The 21110-nt window shown below is 33.3% G+C and overlaps 1 protein-coding gene across 2 annotated transcripts in view; it reads left to right on the top strand.

The window, feature by feature from the left end:
* The window catches only part of LOC125070611 (zwei Ig domain protein zig-8-like), a 199792-nt gene that overhangs the window by 37774 nt on the left and 140908 nt on the right, over window positions 1-21110 (top strand). The window contains exon 1 of one of the 2 annotated variants that reach the window (XM_047680557.1): window positions 1502-1546. The exons of the other annotated variant lie outside the window; for it this stretch is intronic. The gene's annotated coding sequence lies outside the window, so the exon portion shown is untranslated. Of the gene's footprint in view, window positions 1-1501; window positions 1547-21110 lie in introns of those variants that run through there. 2 annotated transcript variants of the gene reach the window in all.

Below are 21110 nucleotides of genomic sequence, written 5' to 3'. Positions count from 1 at the left end.
ATAGTATTTATCAATTTGTACATGTTTCTAACGTGTCTAATGTCTACGGTTATGTCTGAATAATGTGCTCTGAGGAATTATTCTCTCAATTTCCTGCTTTTCCTTCCCTTCAAAAATCTACGCGCGCTAACTCGCAATGTCACCGCCTAACTGTGACATCGATCCCATCATGCACGAAGAAATTTGACAACTCTTATATTCATCGCACCGCCAAAAACAGGAACTCTCTACCAGCACCTGCACCTCTAACAAGGCGTGAAGAGGCATCTTGCGGGCCGGCATAGTGAAGGCGACTAGTGCAGCTCATTTTCGCTGACTATACTGGCCGTCTTTGCGTTCGGACTCCATTTCCACTTAACATTAGGTGAAGTGGAGTCATATGCCTACCCCTGATATTATAAAAAAAATCCTAGATCGCTCCTAGAGCCGCTATGTCCAATCTATGATATTCCTACATCGCGATGGTAAGATTTTCTATTTGTTTCATATCGTGCATTGAGAAAACACATAGCATATTTGTTTCAATTGGCTCCTTTTATTTTATTTGTAAGCATTATTGAACTGTGCAAGCATCATTAGTAATGATCTAGTTTTCCATACTTATATCATATTTATTGATATAGATTATTATTGAACTCGCCAGACGACGTCTGTGTCCTGACGTCCTGTCTGTGTTTTTCACGTACCAATTATAGACATATCGATCCTCCGGGAATGACGACCATAGACGACCTCCGTGGTCGAGTAGTGTGTACACCGGTTTTCATGGCTACGCCACTCCGAGGTCCCGGGTTCGATTCCCGGCCGAGTCGATGTAGAAAAAGTTCATTAGTTTTCTATGTTGTCTTGGGTCTGGGTGTTTGTGGTACCGTCGTTACTTCTGATTTCCATAACACAAGTGCTTTAGCTACTTACATTGGGATCAGAGTAATGTATGTGATGTTGTCCAATATTTATTTATTTATATTTATAGACAACATTGGTCTTCATTATCTTGTGATAATAATTACTTATCATATATGTAGGAAATTATTGTTTAAGAAATTAATTAGAGTTTTCATCGTTTGATGTAATTGTATTTGCATACATATATAGTACAAATAGAAAAAAAACTGTATTGACAAAACACACATATATAATTGGCAGGATATATTGCACACATATATAATTGTATTTAACATGACTTTGTATTTTTATATAATGTTGAAAAAGACTAACTATTGAGTTTCTTGCCGGTTCTTCTCGGTAGAGTCTGCATTCCGAACCGGTGGTAGTTTCACTTAATTTAGTTTGTTAAATGACGATTCAAAAGTTCTTGTAAAAGTAATTTTAAATAAAGTATATTTTAATTTTGATTTTGATTTTGAAGCAACTGTAAGCAGGCCTACCACTCGCCACCTTACAATACCCCTATTAACGACAATTAATACGACACGTATATGTAAATTATATGTTAAATTCCGCATATAACTTTTCTGACATTACTTCTTAAAGGTAATTTTCGACAACGCGTGTAAGTTAGAGCCTTTTCAAGCGTCTTGCGAAGGTAAGGGTAATTAACATAATTGTTTCATAATTTTTATTCTATTATAACTCGAATTTGAAAATAGAATGATAATAGTATTATGTATGCTAGAGACTAAGGGTGCGAAATTGCTTGCAACAATCTTTGTTACAGTTGTTATACTATAAACCATTTACCTTCAATCTTTGTACCTTGTCGCATTAACATTTATTGCATTTAGCATTTTATGTATGAGGTAGGCGAATGAGCAAATGGGCTACCTGACGGTAAGTAGTCACCACCGCTCATAGACATTGACGCCGTGAGAAATATTTAGCATTCCTTACATTACACCAATGCGTGACCAACCTTGGGAGCTAAGATGTTATGTCCCTTGTGCCTGTAGTTACACTGGCTCACTCACCCTTCAAACCGGTACGCTACCAGCTAAGTATTGCTGTTTGGTGGTAGAATATCTGATGAGTGGGTGGTACCTTCCCAGACGGGCTTGTACAAAGCCCTGCTACCATGCAAAGGAGCTCTGCGTGGATTGTAAGAATGCAAAAAAAACGTTCCGAATGTCCTGGGTCAATAATGAACCCGTAATTCAGTCATTTTACGAGTGGTGAACGAAATAAGATGGGAGTATGCTTGATAAAAGGTGAAATTATTTTTCGAATCGCTATAATTATAATTACGAAAATGAGGTTCAAATCGAATTTCAAGAATTTTTCATATACTGAACGTTATAAATAATCCACATCAAAATCTCATATAAATATTGAAATGATATTTTGGGAATTGTTATAAAAGTGACAGTGTGTCTCAATACTCTATTCTATTTTGATGCCAAATATGTTTATTGTAATTTATTTCATATATATGTAGAAGAAAATTCACTCTTAACGCTCAACTTTTAAGGTTCAAACTGGCCTGCGCTCGCCATTTTCGAAGTGCCTAGTTCACATTGCAATATTTTACAGTTAACGATCTAAATCATAAAACACAATTTCATGAATAAATGTCCAATGCATGCCTCTATTGGAGCCGTGATAACGGTATACGTAGCAATGATAAAACCGGTGAAATTTAATCGTTTATTTATTAACTATTTTGCATTTAGGGATGTTTTTCTTTTTTGGAACATTTTTCATAAATCAATCCAACTTCTTCATATATATTAAATTGTATTAAATTTATCTGTTAATTTTGAAGTAAAACACGAAATGTTTTTATGCGATGATTTTGTTATGTAATATAACATTTATTTATATGTCGGAGGAGGAGGAGAGAGGATGTCGAACAGTTGGGTTCGTGGATAGATCCGACATTTGGAAGACTATGTGGGCGTGCAATGGAGATATTCACAAAATAAAACGTATTTAATATCGTCTAATCACTGTATTACTTGATTCAATAATCGTACACCACAATAATATCAAAAGATTACAATAATTCATCTCGATTAAGAGCAAATGGGTTTGCAAGCAACCATCGCATTCGAATCACCTGTCAAAACATAACGACATGACCCGCTCTTATAAGTAAATCAGCCATCAAACATTATTGCCAACTACTCGATTCATTAATTATCCAAAGCAACAACTAAAGTAACCACGCTCCGATATATATTTAACTGGCGATAATTATAATAATAATAAATATTGGACAACATCACATACATTACTCTGATCTCAATGTAAGTAAAAGCACTTGTGTTATGGAAAATCAGAAGTAACGACGGTACCATATACACCCAAACTCATAGAACAACAGACAACATAGAAACCTTATGAACTCTACATCGACTCGGCTGGTAATCGAAACTCGGAGTGGCGTACCCATAAAAAACCGATGTAAACACTACTCGACTACGGAGGTCGTCATAATAATAAACTATATTAATCAAATAATGTTAATCACTAAGACTTAAGACTAAAGTGTCATCGCTGAAAGAGTGGGCGGATAGGGCGAGTGGGCGAATTTATTACGAAATGAGCGATTTTATGGTTAGATTAGGTTAGAACGTAACTGTTCGCTAAAGACAACGACCAAATTACCAAAATTTGGTCGTTTGCATAACTAGTAACACAATGTTGTATATCTTTTAAATTACCATCTTTGACATAGTATTTCGGTTTGATATATTATTTAGTTTCATAGACACCCTTTTTTTGAATTGAGATACAGCTATTTGGTTACTTCTCAATAATATTGAAGGATACCTATCGAAATAACGTATCGAGCTAATTGATTTTTGAAATTTCAAAAGTGAAGTACTCGTATTACAATTTGTACTTTACATTTTACATTACATTAACAGCCTGTAAATTTTCCACTTCAGGGGCTAAGGCCTCCTCTCTCTTTGAGGAGAATATTTGACGCATATTCCACCACGCTGCTCCAATGCTGGTTGATGGAATACACATGTGTTCGTTGAAATTAGACGCATGTAGGTTTCCTCACGATGTTTTCTTTCATCGCTGAGCACGAGATGAATTATAATCACAAATTAAGCACTTGAAAATTCAGTAGTGCTTGCGTGGGTTTGAACCCGCAATCATCGGTTAAGATGCACGCGTTCTAACCAATTGTGTGTTCGTCAACACATTCCCTATTATAGAGACTTGAGCCTTGTGAATTAATTGGATGATAAAAGAAAAAGTCAGCGCTGCTACAGCCTTACTTGCTGGTAGGGTTCAACTCAACGGCGCCAAGGGTAACGTAATGCCCACTGTATAAAACCCGCAGTACCCACTCCCATTATTTTACTTAGTTCTTAAGGTTGCTGGCGCATTGGTTCTAATTTGGAGGCCCCCAAAGGTGGGCCAACCGTCAGGACGTCACGGTAGCATGCGCAAGCGATCCCGTGATGCCCACCTCAAGAGACGGAATGGTTTTTTAGTGGGTATTCCGGTAAGCTGGGGTGCACCAGGCTTTCTCGGCACCGGTGAGTTCCAGACATTTTACTTGGGGGAAAAGCGTAAGAGCGTTTTTCCAGCGACAAAAAATAAAATCTTAAAACGCCATTGTTATGACTACTTACCATCAGGTGGCCCATATATCCGTTCGGCTACCTATAACATATAAAAATATATAAAAAGCTTTACTAGAAAAATACTCGAATACTTACACTCGAAGCGAGTACTGCAGACGTCCACGCTTTAAGCTTTGATTGCATACACAACAGTAAGTCCGTAGAAAAACAAAAACAGTTCCTTCCAAAGGTAAAAAATGCCATTTACATTAAAGCTCTTTGGAGAATAATCCCACAAAGAGAAATCTTAGAATTTCATCAAACTTTTTGTTTTTAAATTCAATATCATTTTTATATCGAATATTCTATTAATTTGAAATCAGCTAACATATATATGATTTCAAATACGCTAACACTGATTAATCATATAGGATTCCAAAAAAATATAATAATATTCATAAAAATATACTATTTGTAAACACCATTTGCAATTTATATTCACCGTATTTATTTCCTCGAAACGTTCAAAGACTAATTTTTTAAATAAAGCTCTTGATTAACAAGCAATACCTCATAAATTATCCAACAAAGAAAAAATATATTCTGTAGACAAAGGACTTTAGACAACGGAACATTTAAATATTAGAGTTAAATTTTTAATAGAACTCTTTATTCCATTGTCATTAATGATCGTAAAATTTACTAGGGATGCTGTCTGTACATTAAAACTTCGGTATACATCAAAACGCTAAAAACCTATTATTTCAGAACTATAATGGCTATGTGGAATGGTGGCAAGAATGCTAGCAGCATTTCCCTCTTGAATCGTAATTCCGATCCTTTGGTTAAAAAACGAACCAGACCAACTGGTGGCGAGGTGTTACACTTGTAAGCTTTTTGCTCTACTACTCTAAGGACCAAGTGTTTCAACAGCAAAATATAATTCTTATGTAAGTAAATAATAGATGTGTCATTATGTCTTATCTTTATAATTATTATCCTGTATATAATAAATATAAAGATGATACTGAAAATAATGACCAGAATTTTTAATTAAATAAATATAATGTGAAAAAAATAGTACCACTATCAAACGATACGATTTTTTAACGATGGATAAGACGAGAGGCGCTGTGGTGTTAATTGGACGCGTCTTCGCATTAGCAATGTCAAAGGATTCATTATTTCAAGGCACTAGGACCTTTGCTGAGTTGTATGTCCCCTGTGTAATTAAACTAGCTGACAACCCTTCATAAGGAAACATAAAAACACACGGAATTTATTGAGGTCGTAATAACTATCCAGTCAAACGAGATACTGGCTAAAATAATTCATGAAAAGACTGGACCCAAACTTATAATCTCATTACTTAGTAATGGGGTACCCATTCCTCTGATATTCTACCGCAAAACAGCAATCCTTAGTGTTGTTGTGTTTCGGTTTGAATAGTGAGTGAGCCAGTTTCAGGCACATAACATCTTAGCTCCCAAAGTTGGTGACGCATTGATGATTGACAAAGTATTTGTTTATATTTTTACAGAGCAAATGTCAATATCAGCAGTGGCCTATTTGTTGGTCCAAATCCTCCACGTCTTAACTATGTGATATAATAAAGTCTATAGTTATTAATTCTTAATTTAACAATTCATTGTGTTTCTTCACACATAGTTTTATAATTGATCTTCAGAGGTATGTAGGTAATGATCGCTGCTTTAGTGAAGAGAAAAACCGAACTTTCGTGTATTCTTATGATTGATTGTGCACCTATGTCACATGTGCAGTGCAACAATGAATCAGATATCAAATGTATGATTGATGTGATCCTTATTGATAACTAATATTGTCAATTACTAAGAAGGCCAATTTTTGAAAGGAAGACTTCGTTTTTTTTTATGATACAGGATTTTTTAATACATATAACTCGTTTTTTGTTCTAAGATAAACATATGTAGATTCATACGTATTGAAATAGATATTTCATCTTGAGAAATAACTAAAAGATATTTTACACTATTTGTCAATTGGCTCAAAGTTTGTCGGTTCGCCAAACCAACGTAACCAATTAAGTTTTGTAATTAAAACTTTGAGACTCCTTTGAAAGAGCAAAAGATCTATCAGTGAGTTTTTTTTAAGACATTTCTACAAAATGTATTTATAAAGGAAAGCTAAAACGAATAAATTTTGAGATAGATGTCACAAATTCGAAAGCACCTAATTCAATCGAATCTGCAAATTTTAGTCACGAAATAAGTCATTTTCGGTCTTAAGCAATTAATTATTCCAATTTATTTAATATTGGTATCAAATAAAACCCTCTCCACTCATATTTATTTATTCAGAAAAAATACCATTCCTCACAATATATTATATTATTTTGATAAGATAAATATCCCAAAAACACTTTATATAATACTTCCCTCGTTTATAATGATAAATCTCTTCTCATAGCAAAACGGAATACCGGAAATAACACACAGACAGCCATTACCGAACCATCGGATACTGAAAGCGTTGACAAAGAATGCCAAAAATAACAAAAGACAGCAATGTCTCCACCATTTCCGGAATGACATTTCACAATTCCGTTACTCCTTGCTTAACTTACTGACAAATTTACGCTCTTCGATAAAATAAAATTATCCGGATATCCATTTTATAAAAGTTGAAATCTCTGAAATGTTATACGATTAATTTATGAAGACAATAGTAAGTTATCTCTACACAGTGAAAACAAAATCGCTGTCGTTGATAGTAGTTTCTGCACGCTTAGACCTTTTAAGCTACGCAATGGTTTTTAATGTTTCAATAAGCAGAATGATTCTAGGCAAAAGTTTATATGCGTATTATACCTGAGGGATAATGTCAATTTTAACTTTCCTATCCAGAAAAAATACTAATATTTCACTTTTATGTTTGTTCTTCAATGTTAAAGCTGTATATAGACGCTTATTGTTCCAAAACATAAGAATTTAATATAGATGACAAAAAAGTCTCGAGAGAATACGAAATTCTTTGATTTCCATATATGACATATAAATTCAAGGAATTTACTGAGTTTCTTACTGATAGCTTAAGATTACATTTAATCTTATCATATGATATTTCAAAAATGCGTGTAAAAGCCTACTTCAATAAGCATTCATTTATTTTTATATTTAGTGTAGGATTTCTTTATAAACTTTCTCATTTTTTTTATATTACTTCGTCGGCCTTGAATTAGATAGAGCTAACAAAAAGGTAATGATATATATGTGTTTCGTTTCAATATCTATTATATATATCATCTTTAAAAAAAGTTACATTGCCCATGTTAGAATGCCATTTTAATTATTTTCTCAAATAAATGATGACATGTTCCAGAATTAAACAGGCCTTGCCGAGAAATAATAAGATTCGTTGCACGTTGTCATCAAAAACAAAGTTTCCGGTTGTGGGTGTCGCGTAGAAAATATTATTATATTAGAGAATGCAGCGATATTGTTTAAAATTTCATTTGTTTCTCGTTTTCTTAATGTTCTATTAAAAGCTATGTAGACTTTGATATACTGAGAGTAAATTATTTAATGTAGTATATAAATGGTTTGAATATATAACTCTGTGGTGAAGTTCATTTTATTAGAATGAGAAATTTCCATTATTGTTTAACCACTATTCGGTGAGACATTGCCGTTAGCTGTAAATTTCGTTTTGCACGACACGTTGAGAAATGTCAAAGAACTGCTCTTGGTGTTCGATTTCTGATTCTACTCTTATTTATTCGTGTCTAATAGAAAAGCATAAGTGGTCACCCCTTCTCATAGGTTTAGCTGATAGTTTGGGCCGTGGTGTCGTAACAAATATGCTGTTTGTTATGGCATAGGCGAGTGAGAACATTGGCCTTCTAGTGGTAAGTCACCTGCCACATGCCCATAAACATTGGTGCTGAAAAATAATTGAGAACTAAGATGAAATGTCCCTTATGTATGTAGTTAAACTGGCTCACTTACTCAAAACCAAAACACATAAATACAACGTATTAGTACTCGGTGGTAGAATATATGATGAGTGGGTGGTATCTACCTAGACGGGCGGGCACAAATCCTTACCAATAAGTTTATCATAATATGACCTTATAATTATGGTTTAGATTTACCACCTAGTAGTTCAAAACTAGGTACGTTCAACTACTATTACTTGCTTAATTAGTGAGTATACGTTATTTTGTGCTCGATTGTAAACTATAACTTTGTCAAACTCGGAAAACTTCTCTAGACGAGCAGGTTTCAACTAAGTTTCGAGCTAGACAGTACCAAAAATATTTATAGAATTGTGTTCGATAGTAAATGAATAGAATGCTAGTTATTCGGACAAGCCTGTTGCAAAAATCCTGTAAATATAAAATCCATACACCTGACGACCTCCGTGGTCGAGTAGTGTGTACACCGGTTTTCATGGGTACGCCACTCCGAGGTCCCGGGTTCGATTCCCGGCCGAGTCGATGTAGAAAAAGTTCATTAGTTTTCTATGTTGTCTTGGGTCTGGGTGTTTGTGGTACCGTCGTTACTTCTGATTTCCATAACACAAGTGCTTTAGCTACTTACATTGGGATCAGAGTAATGTATGTGATGTTGTCCAATATTTATTTATATTTATTTATTATACACAAACTGTATTCATGCGTAATTTTATTTTACTTATAACAAAAAATCAATTTAACACATAAATGTTTTCTTACGTGATTATTCATTGGGAAAACAAGATACCCCACAAACATTCGCCGGCGAAATATTAAATAATAACTGACGAATTCCTTTTTCCGTGCCGTCAATTTGAATAAATTTGGAGAGCATAAATTGTCCTTTGACACATTGCTTTGGTAACCCTTGATTTACGTACACGCTTGAACTTTCATATAGGCTTTTATAAATTTATCGAATATTCATTTCGTTTCACCTGGTCTCGTCTCTTCTTCTTCGGTTTCGTTTCAGGATTCGACAATTTCTAAAGTATCGAAACTGTCACGGGAGCGACGACAGTACGTCACATCTGTTTTCAGAATTATTTCTTTTTGATATTATTAACCAATGAATACCTTAATACATTTTTGTCTCCACGTGTATCGTGTTTAAAGGAATACTAATATTTTTATCAGCAGCCCTAAATTTTTCTGTTTCTCATACTGTCCAAAGACACTGCAAACATGTTGGCGCAATTTTTAAATGCACAAACTTTTGAAATGGTGTTATGAGCATAATAATATTATTGAGATTAAGACATAATTTTAAACAAGGTAAAAAAAAAATAAGTAAAAGCCTACTGCTGGACTAAGGCTTCCTCTACATTTGAGAAATAGATTTGGAACTTTTTACACCACGTGGTCGAATTTCATTAAAATTAGAATCAGTTTTTCTCACGATATTTTCCTTTAATGCTGAGCATGATATGAATTATAAACACAAATTAAGCACATGAAAATTCAGTGGTTGCTTAGATTTGAACTCACTATTATTACTAAGTTGCACGCGTTCTAACCAATGGGCCGTCTGGGCTTTCAATCTCACTAATCTCCAATGTATGTCTATGCCATTATAGTCGTTCATAAAAACTCATTTCTAAGTCTTCTAGTCATTGTTGAAAAAACCTTCATTAAAAATATACTTCAAATATAAAAATAAACCAAATCACCGGCTTTATCTATAATATCCTTGATTTTGTTTATTTTCAGGTCGCTTTCTTCGAACAAATAGCTTATAAGCTTTAAAACTAAACGGGATAAATCATAAAAGGTTGGTTTTACCGAGTAGGATTACGGAATTCTTCACATTTATGTTAAGAAAATATATTTACGTGAACCTGTTTTATGTTCAACAAGGAGGCGAATAAGGATAGTCACGCCATAAATAGAATTTCATACAGTAATATGTCTGACTAGCTACCCATTCCGGCTTCGCGCGGGCATAAAAAGGGTCTACAAATACTACTACACGGCGTACTCTATAGTGAAGCTGGTTACTGGTTTACTGTGAGAAGTTGAAAACTGGTTATACAATAATTCTATTTTTTAGGTTCCATTCATTCCAACGTTCTATATTCCAATTATTATTTACCTCTTGGTGACCATATTTTTGCACCTCATGTCTCTCACCGTTTTGAGGTACAAACGGTTCTAAATGTGTTGGTACACAAGACAGGTGCAGCCGATATGATCTTCAACAATTTTCCTTATGCGTCGTAATTGAAATAATACCTTAATAAATATAAATGTAACCTATTCAAATCACTCCGTTTTTTCGTTAGAACTGTCTGAAAATCAGCTCAGTACTTTTTGAGTATATCACCTTCAGACACACAAACGTGGCGGGTTGACTTTGTTTTATTATATGTAGTGATAGTAACCATTTAAAAATACCTATTACTCCACTAGCACTATTGACGGTCCAAATAACATCAGATAAGCGAAGAGTTGAAACAAATAATAATTCTGTCATGACACGTGTGTCTGATCATGACATATATGCTATTTGAGTAATTTACTTCCAAGAAATTTGACAAATATACACTGAAACAAATATAACATAATAGCACGTACTGCCTTCAAAATAAGATATAGGTTCATTCAATTCTATTTTCAATTTCAAACTTTCATGAACATTTAGATCGTGTAAAATTTATCAGACACCTTTACAAAATCTGTTGCTTTATTAAATAATAAAAACTGCAGCGACTGTTGATTATTCAAACTCCAGGCAGACACGATTAATGAGTAAAATGTTTGTATAGAGCCTTATCAAATTTCACACCCAGCCACTTTAATCCGATGAAACAAGACGTAAAAATTGAATGAGTTATGCTCGCAGATGATGTGCTAACATTGAAAAATGCTAGGCTTTGAAAACGTATCGAGGTCAAAGTCCGTAGCTGAAAGTTTCATTTGCTCCAGTTTTCTAGCTTTCAATGGTGACGTATATGTGGTGTTTTTTCAACATTTTCTAGAGATCTCGTATGGTTTCAGTCTCAGTTTACTTTATTATTTCAGTGTCTTTTTAATTTTCAGCTTATCTACGATACATTTAACGATTCTTATAATTTGTTTTACTTGGTGGTAGGGCTCACCCTCTCATCAGATATTCTACCGCCAAACAGTATCACTCAGTATTGTTGTGTTTCACAAGGGACATAAAATCTTAGTTCCCACGTTGGTGGCGCATTGGCGATGTTGGGAATGGTTAATATTTCTTACAGCGTCATTTCCGGTGGGCGATGGTGACCACTTACCATCAGGTGGACCATTTGCTCGTCCGTCAATCGATATTATAAAACAAAATTGTTTAGAATATACATTGCCTCTGAATGTATTTCTGTTTAAGCTAAGTTGTTTGTTGTTTTTGAGAAGGGGTCTTGGATTTTATTTCACAAAGCTGCTCCAATGTGGGTTGGGGGCTCCACTTATGGACTAATTTTCAATTGACATATGCAATAGATTCACATTGTTATTTTCGTTACTGAGCACGAAATAGATTCTAAAATAAGCAATCAATACATATGTATATATTAGTAGCAATTATAGTATCTCTTGTTTATATTTTCTAACCACTAGGCTATCTTTGCTCTTATTAGAATGTACCTAACGTTCCACCTCAGTAACGCACGGTTGCAGTTTATTAATATAGAAAATGTTATGATAATTTATACTCTATTAAATAGCACTCAGGAATAATGAATACTTATATACAGTATAATGACAATAACAGAATATAAGTATAGACAAATAAATAAACTAGATATATAATAAACAACCTATTTATACTTTTTGTAGACAGTATAAATATTTGATACAATAAATTTATATCGAAGCTTCGGTAACTTGAATGAAACGATATGCATAATTTAATAATTTCTTATTTTTATTTTCATAACATATCATCACAATTCAGAATGTTACGTAGCTATTGAGACGAAATAAAAAAGTCGTAAGTGCCTGTGGAAAGTAATAATATAATATTCATTAGAAAAATGTCATGTGGCGCTCGTGGTATGAAACGTTGTCTACCTTTTCAGATACATCAATTTCATTTGCATGCGTATTAATTAAAATCTATATTGACATTATTTTATACAAAGCTTAGAGGTACGAAAATTAAATATTGACTTTAAACGTTATTGTAAAATTATGCAATGTTTATTTATTTGCTTAACGAAGTATTATACCTACTAGAAAAAAAGAGATGTCACGTGGGATACCCATTTAGAACGAAGTTGGTTTTGTTATAATATATTATGTTGTGAAATTGTTGCAGGAAAATTCCCTTGCTTTGCTTCATTTTGATCTACTAAGATTATGATGGCATAGTCTATGCCATCATAATCTTAGTAGAGCCGAGATGGCCCAGTGGTTAGAACGCGTGCATCTTACCCGATGATTCGGGTTCAAACCCAGGCAGGAACCACTGAAATTTCATGTGCTTAATTTGTGTTTATAATTCATCTCGTGCTCGGCTGTGACGGAAAACATCGTGAGGAAACCTGCATGTGTCTAATTTCAACGAAATTCTGCCACATGTGTATTCCGCCAACCCGCATTGGAGCAGCGTGGTGGAATATGCTCCAAACCTTCTCCTCAAAGGGAGAGGAGGCCTTTAGCCCAGCAGTGGGACATTTACGGGCTATTAATGTAAAAAAAAAATGTAATGTAAGATTATGATGATACGGCTTAAGATCTTTTTGTAATAATACTTTTTTTATGTATTTACCTTTTTTGTTTTATTTATAATAAAATAGGGGAGGAAATGACTTGTGACGCACGGTTCATACTAGTTTGGAAGTGAGAGCTTCAGATTTGTAAAATAAGGTCCACTTAAAAAGTTAGTATTGTTATTATTAATTCAAGCGTTTGATTTACTTCAAAGTTTTGTTTCTCTTTTCAGAGCTGCCAAATGAAAGCTTGTTTTTAAAATGTATTTATCGCTAATAATATATTTGTACCTTTTTTTATCAAAATCCCTTCGTTTTTTAGTCGTATTTAATGAAATGAACGTCAATGAATACGCCGCTCAAATAAGTCATACAATTTCAGTGAGCCATATAATTCTAATTAGAGCATTAACGCGGTCATTTTCCTCTATTAGTTCAGAAAATTGAGTTGAAATCGGGTGTCCAAAAGTTCCTAGGGCTAAATGGGGAGATAACTCGATGAAAGCCGTGTTTAGTTGACGTATTACGGAGTTTTCATTTGACGTAGGTATAACGAGTCGCCGATTAAGCGTAGTCCAACGTTCCATGAAATGGGGTGGATTGTTTTTCAATTTAACGCTAAGCAACTTTTGGGTCGCGTTGACAAGATAAATTGGAACTACACATTGGTTTACATTGCAGTTTTATTTTAACGTTTATTATCAAGTGTTTGTGTTAAGGGTTCATCCTTCAAGGTAAAACTTCCTTTTAAGAATTATCCTGACCAAATTTAGTATAGTTATACTTAATTTAGGTAGTTTTATTTATAAATAGTAACTACTAGGTACAGTATCTCTGTAACCTCTTCACACTTAATCGCTGAAATGATTTAGATTTATTTAAGTATGGAGATAATTGAATTTTGGGAAAAGAGATAGGCTACTTTTTTATATTCAACCCTTGAGGGAGTTATGATGATAAGGGCTGCTGATGTGCTGTAGGCAAAGTTTTATCATTTTGACCGGGTAAAGCCGCAGGTCCAGCTGGTCGTTAATAATAGTATTTTACACCTTTCGAAAAATCGGAACTGTGATTTGTTTTTGATTCAAGTATACTACTTCATTTTTATTCATACACAAAAACCCTTTCCATCAAACTTAACATAAAATTCTATATTATTCGCAAAACAATGAAATGGAGACAAACGATATAAAACGTGGCATAAAAAGTACATCAAGTTCCATGGCGCCTTTTTCACGCAACATGGCGGCGGTAACCGCCTCCGACCGGTATTTTAACACAGATAAAAAAATCTACAGATAAAAAATATCGAAGTAACAGAATAATGTCATTGCAGGACAACTCGTTGAGAGATTTATTGGTACCCTTTTAACACCGAATTGGAAGAAACTTTCTCTTTAATTTTTTTTTTGTTCTCGATCAACACTATTTTATCTGTAAGGCTTTTTTTGCGTTTGCGCGGTTTATATGATAGGACTTTTTATTTATTAAACCTTTTTTGTCACGATAGTTAGGATTGATAGCGTGATATTAGATGTGATCACTAGCTGTAATAACTTTTATGGAATTGTTATTGCTTATAGAATTACTAGTTTTATTTACCTTTTGCAGTGACTTTTATTATTTTTTAAATATAATGAAAAAGTAGCACTACCTTACTATTATATTATCACTTACGTCTTTGTAGTCCTAAGGTTAATTTTTTTCTATCTAAATCGTTACTTTGAGTGTAATTGATGCTGTATATATACTGATTTAGTTTCACTTTTATATTTGCTATAAGAGGTAGATTTTTTTGTTTTTTGTAAAAAAAAAAAACTTTATTTTTTTTAGTTTTTTTTAATATTTGTTTTTCTAATTTAATTTATTTATTAAGCACAGTAGTACTTTTTGTCTGTTTCTTTTCCTTTTGGTTTTTGTCTTACATGATGAGCTAGCCTGTAAGAGTGATGTACATGGTAATATTTTTAAAGACTTGATGTATTTATAGAATTAGATACTTCGTATATCATCTTGGCTTCCCAAATAAATAAATAGAAATATATATGTATTTCTCATTGCAGGCCAGACATCTTCTACTAGATTTTACTATATTATTATGTGTAAAAAGGTGCACGTCCAGACTTCATCCGAATGAAATCCGATTATTATTTATGCAATCGTAGCGCCTAACCTATCGGGTTCAATCAAAAATAAAAATATCGGAATCGGCCAACAGCTTGATAACAGTTCAGTTACCTACAAACGCACTGAAGATCTATAAATAAATAAAGATTTATAATACGCCTCATATAATTGTATCATATGATTTATAATTACAGTAACTGTGATGTATACGTTCTTCTAGTTTCTCAGTATCAAGATTCCGTTATGATATTAGTTGCGGTTTCGATGCAGTGACCAAAATATTCTCATGTTGAGTAAAATGCCTTATTTAATAATGACATATAACAATGATTTTTTTTTTTTAAATGATGCAATTGGTAACTATTAGTATGAAGATTCACATCCTCACAGTGCAATCAGCACTAGAATATTAAATGGTTGCCTGTGTTTGAACCCACAATCTTTATTTAAGGTCTAAAATTTCTAACCACTGTGCTATGTTAAGATGATTGTTCTAAAAATTGCTATACAAATGATGTAACCTTTTCTTGAAAATTATTCCATATTTTATATCAGGTTCACGTGAAAGCTTTACGTTAAACATTTCATATAATACAACTTTGACGTCAGAGCTTATTAACATTTTATTAGATGCCTTCGTTTCTCGTCTTTGAAAAGCAAGACCTAGTTATATTCCTTCAACAAAAACAAGAGTACCTTCATTATTTCGTCTTCGACAGACCCCGTTCATTGTAATGCCATAAAACCGGAATAGCTTCTGTGCGTCGGTCCAATTTGGTAGAAACGAAAACTTAGTTTTTCGACTATTCCCGAATACGCCATCAATTTTATAGGAATTATTTGATCTAAGAATTTTATTACACGATCATTTTATGGTTCAAATTATTTTTGATTGCACATGAAAAAATCAATCAAACAAAATATATATTTTTTCTGCTGTGTCTTATCCTGACGGTCTGTCTTGGGTTATTTGGTCATCGATCTGAGCTCATTAAAAAGGTTTTGAAACGGTTGGATATAAGTGTTCTTCTCATCAGAGCTTGCTTTACAACGCTATACGTGTACTATACACTCGTTAGAAGAATTTATTTTCTAAAATAATCGAACAAACGCCAGTTACATACTCTTTTCTGACAATTAAAATGTAATGAATGCGATTTGGAAATACCTATTTATTACTAAAATTAAAATTATTACTTATATTCTACAAGATAATAGTATTGATCCACGTCAAACGTACTCATACTTACTAAGATAACCGAATCGACGATTCCTTGGCTGAAATATGTAAACTATCGAAAAGTTGTTCAATATGGCTGATACTTATTCAACATTTATTATATTAGATATTTTATATTTGTGTATAATAAATGTATCAAGTTTATTCACTAGTTGACAAAGGCTCTCCTGTTGAGAAGTGTTGGAGGTTATTTTGCTTCACGCGCTTGAGTTGTATGGATATATATGTATATGGCAGAATTTATTTTAATTACAAAAAATTTTCATTATCTCTGAGCACGTGATGATTATAAACACACGTAGTTTTTACTTCTGATTCACGTATTGCAGTTACTGGGCCATTTTGACATTTTGCTTTAAATGTGTATGTGCTCTAAACATTTTTGTCTAGAGAAGAAGACACTTATCTCAGCAGTAGGACATTTGCGGATCATTATTTTACTATTAAACTACAGGTGGTATTATCCCTTACGACATTTTTTGCCAAATGGACTAACTGATGATAAGTGTTCACCGCCGTCCATAGAAATTGGTGGCGTATAACATATTAACAATTCCGTCCATCACCAACCTTGGGAACTAAGATGTTATATTACTTAGACATATAGTTACACTGGCTTTCTCGGCATTCAAACCAGAATACAATAGCGGCAAGTATTTTTGTTTGGCGGTAAAGTATTTGATGACTTTGTTCTAAACCCTATCACCAAGTGAAATCGTTGATTTTCTAATAGAATATAGTTAAATGGATTTATAAATAGTACACGTTTTCGTTTAATCAGTGCACTTAGTTAGACTTTAAATATAAATAATGGTATATAAAAACACTTGAAAGTAATATTATATTTATAACTAAATTAATGTCATCGTTTAGATTATAGGTGTATTTATAATTAAATCCAAAACGTATTAGATCTCTCAAACTGAAATAGACGATACTGAAGTGATCTATGAGTTAAGTAGTTCGTACAAATTTGTACCCTTCTCCTCTATCTTCAAAAGAATAACTAACGATTCTTCCGCAGTAAGAACCGGTGTACTTTCCGATAGATTCAACATTCTGAATTTATGGTAGCGCTTGACGATTCAAAGGCTCTTGAATAACTCAACACGTGCTGAGATAAATATATCTTATATCTGAAAATCTTTCCAAGCCATCTAACGAATCTTCCATTTGAAGTTTAACTGTTATGTAAGATTTTGTTTAGATCAAATATTAAGCGTTATAATCACGATAATCTTAAACGTCTTAACAATTATTTGGCACGCTCGCTAAAGTAAATCTTTCAGGATCAGGATCGTTTTAAGTGTCAAAGCCATTAATTGTGATTATCGCATCGCCTCTTTTGTTATAGATATCATTGAAAACTTTAACAATAGCTCTTCCAAACTCTGGTAATTGTTAAAAACAATTGAAACACCTTACATCATCTAAGTCTTCTTAGATATTGTGGAAGTTTGTTCTATTGAAAAGTTTTATTTTCTTTTTAAATCCCCTTTCATCTCGTTGGTTTTGTGGATGATTTTATCCGGAAATTTTAGTTGAATTAGTTGTTTATTTTAACTACGTACAAATATTATCGGTCGTCAAAGTAGTAGTTGGAACTTATTGTAAGTGTTTTTTGTAAATAGTAACAAAATAATTGTACGATATAGTTTTACCAATAAAATAATTTATTTGAATCAAAATTGATTAGAGACAGATTATAATCGAATATTAACAAAATTGTTCTATTCAATTCGCCTTAGTAAAATATAAACTTTGCACGCATAGTTGAGATGTTTCTGTATTATTGGAAAATGAACACACAAATGAAAAGCTTTCCAATAACGATTTCTACACAACGACGTCACAAGTGAACGCCAATAATATAATATGTTCTTACATAATATTTTGTTTGCGTCGGCTATCTAATCAAAGTTTACGGAATTACTTAGAAGTTTTTCAAACGTCATTACAAAGTTGTAATCCAATGTGTAAGGATTCTCACTTGAAAAGTTACTTTTGGGATCAATGCTGAGTTTGTCAACTGTTTCTTCAAATAAAATTGTATGTACGTGATTCAAGATTTAAGTCGACTACTATTAAGGCTATTGCTAATTTACTTAGTGCTAATAAAATTTACATCTTGTCTCTCGCCTTGCAGTTTTTTTTGGTTCGTTGCCTTTGAAATACCTATTGAGATCTCCAAAGAACAAAGTTAGATTAGTCCAAATTACAAAGTTTAAATATAAGCTTGTAAGAACGTAAGATGGTTAACTTGATTTATTTTATGCCTTACAAGGTTTAATTAAGCATGCTATGCTTTGAACATAATAATGCTTGAAACGAAATTATATGGTATATTTTTTTTTTTTGTAATAGGTACGTGGACCGGAAAATGTGCCACCTGATATTGAGTGGTCACCACCATCCATAGAAATTGGCGCTGTTAGAAATATTTACCGTTCTTTACGTCGCCAGGGTACCATTAACTTTGAGAACTAAGATGTTCCTTGTGCCTGTAGTTATACTAGCTCACTCACCCTTCAAACTGGAACCCAACGATATCAAGTATTAGAATACTTGATGTGTGGGTGGTACCTACTCAGACGGACTTGCACAAAACCCTTTTACCAATAATTTAAGTCGAGATGGTTCAGTAAGTAAAAAACTTGCGAGTATATACTATATATATAGTTTGGAATGAGTATTGAGGACTAATGAGGTTGCAAACTGTTGTTGGAATAAGTTCAATGCTTCCACATGAGGATAGAACCAAAAATAGGAGCTGCTAAGTATACCATCATAAAATTCCTTATTTACATTGAAATATTCCTTTTCTTTATCATCTCTACCAAAATAATTTTTGGAACCAAAATTTGGTTTGAAGGGAAATAAGATTCGCTTAAAATTTATGCAAACTAAAATTTTCTCCCCGAGTTCAAAAATCCTTTTAATATAACATTATACGTGTTCTGTGCTCGTATAATTTATGAGAACTCGTAAGAAAGTTCTTGACTAACGAGGATTCATTAAAGTAATTCTTCTCAACGCTCCGAGCTTAGTAAAAATAAATTCGCGTGACAAAATTATGAAACGTTGAAAGAAAAGAATTTCTTGGTTAATAATAAGGCTACCGTATCTTAAAGAATGTTTTGAGCCTTCTAAATTATCTATGTTATTGACAGATAGAATATATTCAGAAGGCACATATATAATTTATAAACGAGTGATACTTTTAAATATGTCAGGAATAATTTGAAATTTTGAACTTCACCACCTCCAACCTCATAAAGTTGTAAAACGTATCTACGTAGGTTCATGTAACGTTTCTATATTGAAAATGGATAATATATGCTTGTTGAACCTACTGGAAGTAACAGCATCATCGTTTGAGGAGTTAAGTAATTCAACCGAGAACATTGTCTCAGACAGACGAACGCCCTAAAGATGTCTCGTGCGAGAACATACATCGGCTTAGGATGTTGTCGGAATGGAAGTGACGCTATTCGGAGCGCGCTCGTTATGCCCTTCGACGTCGCAAGTCGATGACCTTGTTCCTGCAGGCTAAGACGGTGCAAGTGTGATGTCTGTCAATCGTGTCCTTCTAAGACAATATTGGCTAAATAATCCTATCGTCTTTGTCATTCAAGACGTGCATTGGTAACATGAATCCACAAAATTTGACAATAGTATCCGTTCAGTTCCTGTAATAATATATTTGTGTAGAAATTTAATTTATTTCTGCATCTTCAAACTTTTGCATTAATTACCTCATTTTTAATACCGTTATATGATATCCGTTACAAAATATAGCCTCTTTTTATTGCTATTATTTTCAACTGAATGTCTGCTTTGATGTTTAATCATGAGTGTCATATTTTCCAACAGATAAACTAATGTCATTTGGTCGAGTCCCGTACTTTTTAAGAAATATCACATATTAAAAAAAAAATGAAAATGGGCTTACGTTTATCTATATTATTCCTAATTTGAAGTATAATGTATACTACTATGTATTCTAACGGAGAAAGTTCAAATAAGGGCAAACGTCAATGACGTCTTGAATTATTCAACTTTAATTTAAAATTTATCTCAAAGACAAATTAAAGACATATTAACATCTACACATGCTGATATAAATTCATGGGCTCGTGTCTGCGATAGATTTGGAATTTGGAAATTTATTTTAAATTAAAGAACCAATTGGAAAATGGGCTACGATCCCTTTAAGAAATATAAACTCTTACTAACATCGTCAATGAGCCACAACTCTTGTGAACTAAGATGTTAATACATCCCTTGAGCCTGTAGTCACACTACCGAATCTCCTTTCAAACCGGAACGCTCCTTTCAAACCGGAACATAACAATAGTACCAGTTATTTCTTTTTGGTAACCCAGATGGACTCACACTCAAGTCCTACCGTCTGGTTAACCAAAACGAATCTCGAATACAAAGGAATGAAAGTTCAAATTTAGAATCTTGTAAGGTAATTATGAAAATCATAGACATTAAAATAGTCTCATTCGTTCTCCCGGTCCAGGCTGCGACACATAAATTGAAGCAACGCCAGCGCGACAAAGCGATGCCACCGTAAATGTACGTAC

This window comes from Vanessa atalanta, chromosome 17, assembly GCF_905147765.1.
Source record: "Vanessa atalanta chromosome 17, ilVanAtal1.2, whole genome shotgun sequence".
NCBI lineage: Eukaryota > Metazoa > Arthropoda > Insecta > Lepidoptera > Nymphalidae > Vanessa > Vanessa atalanta.
This window is presented reverse-complemented; position numbering and strand designations above follow the sequence as displayed.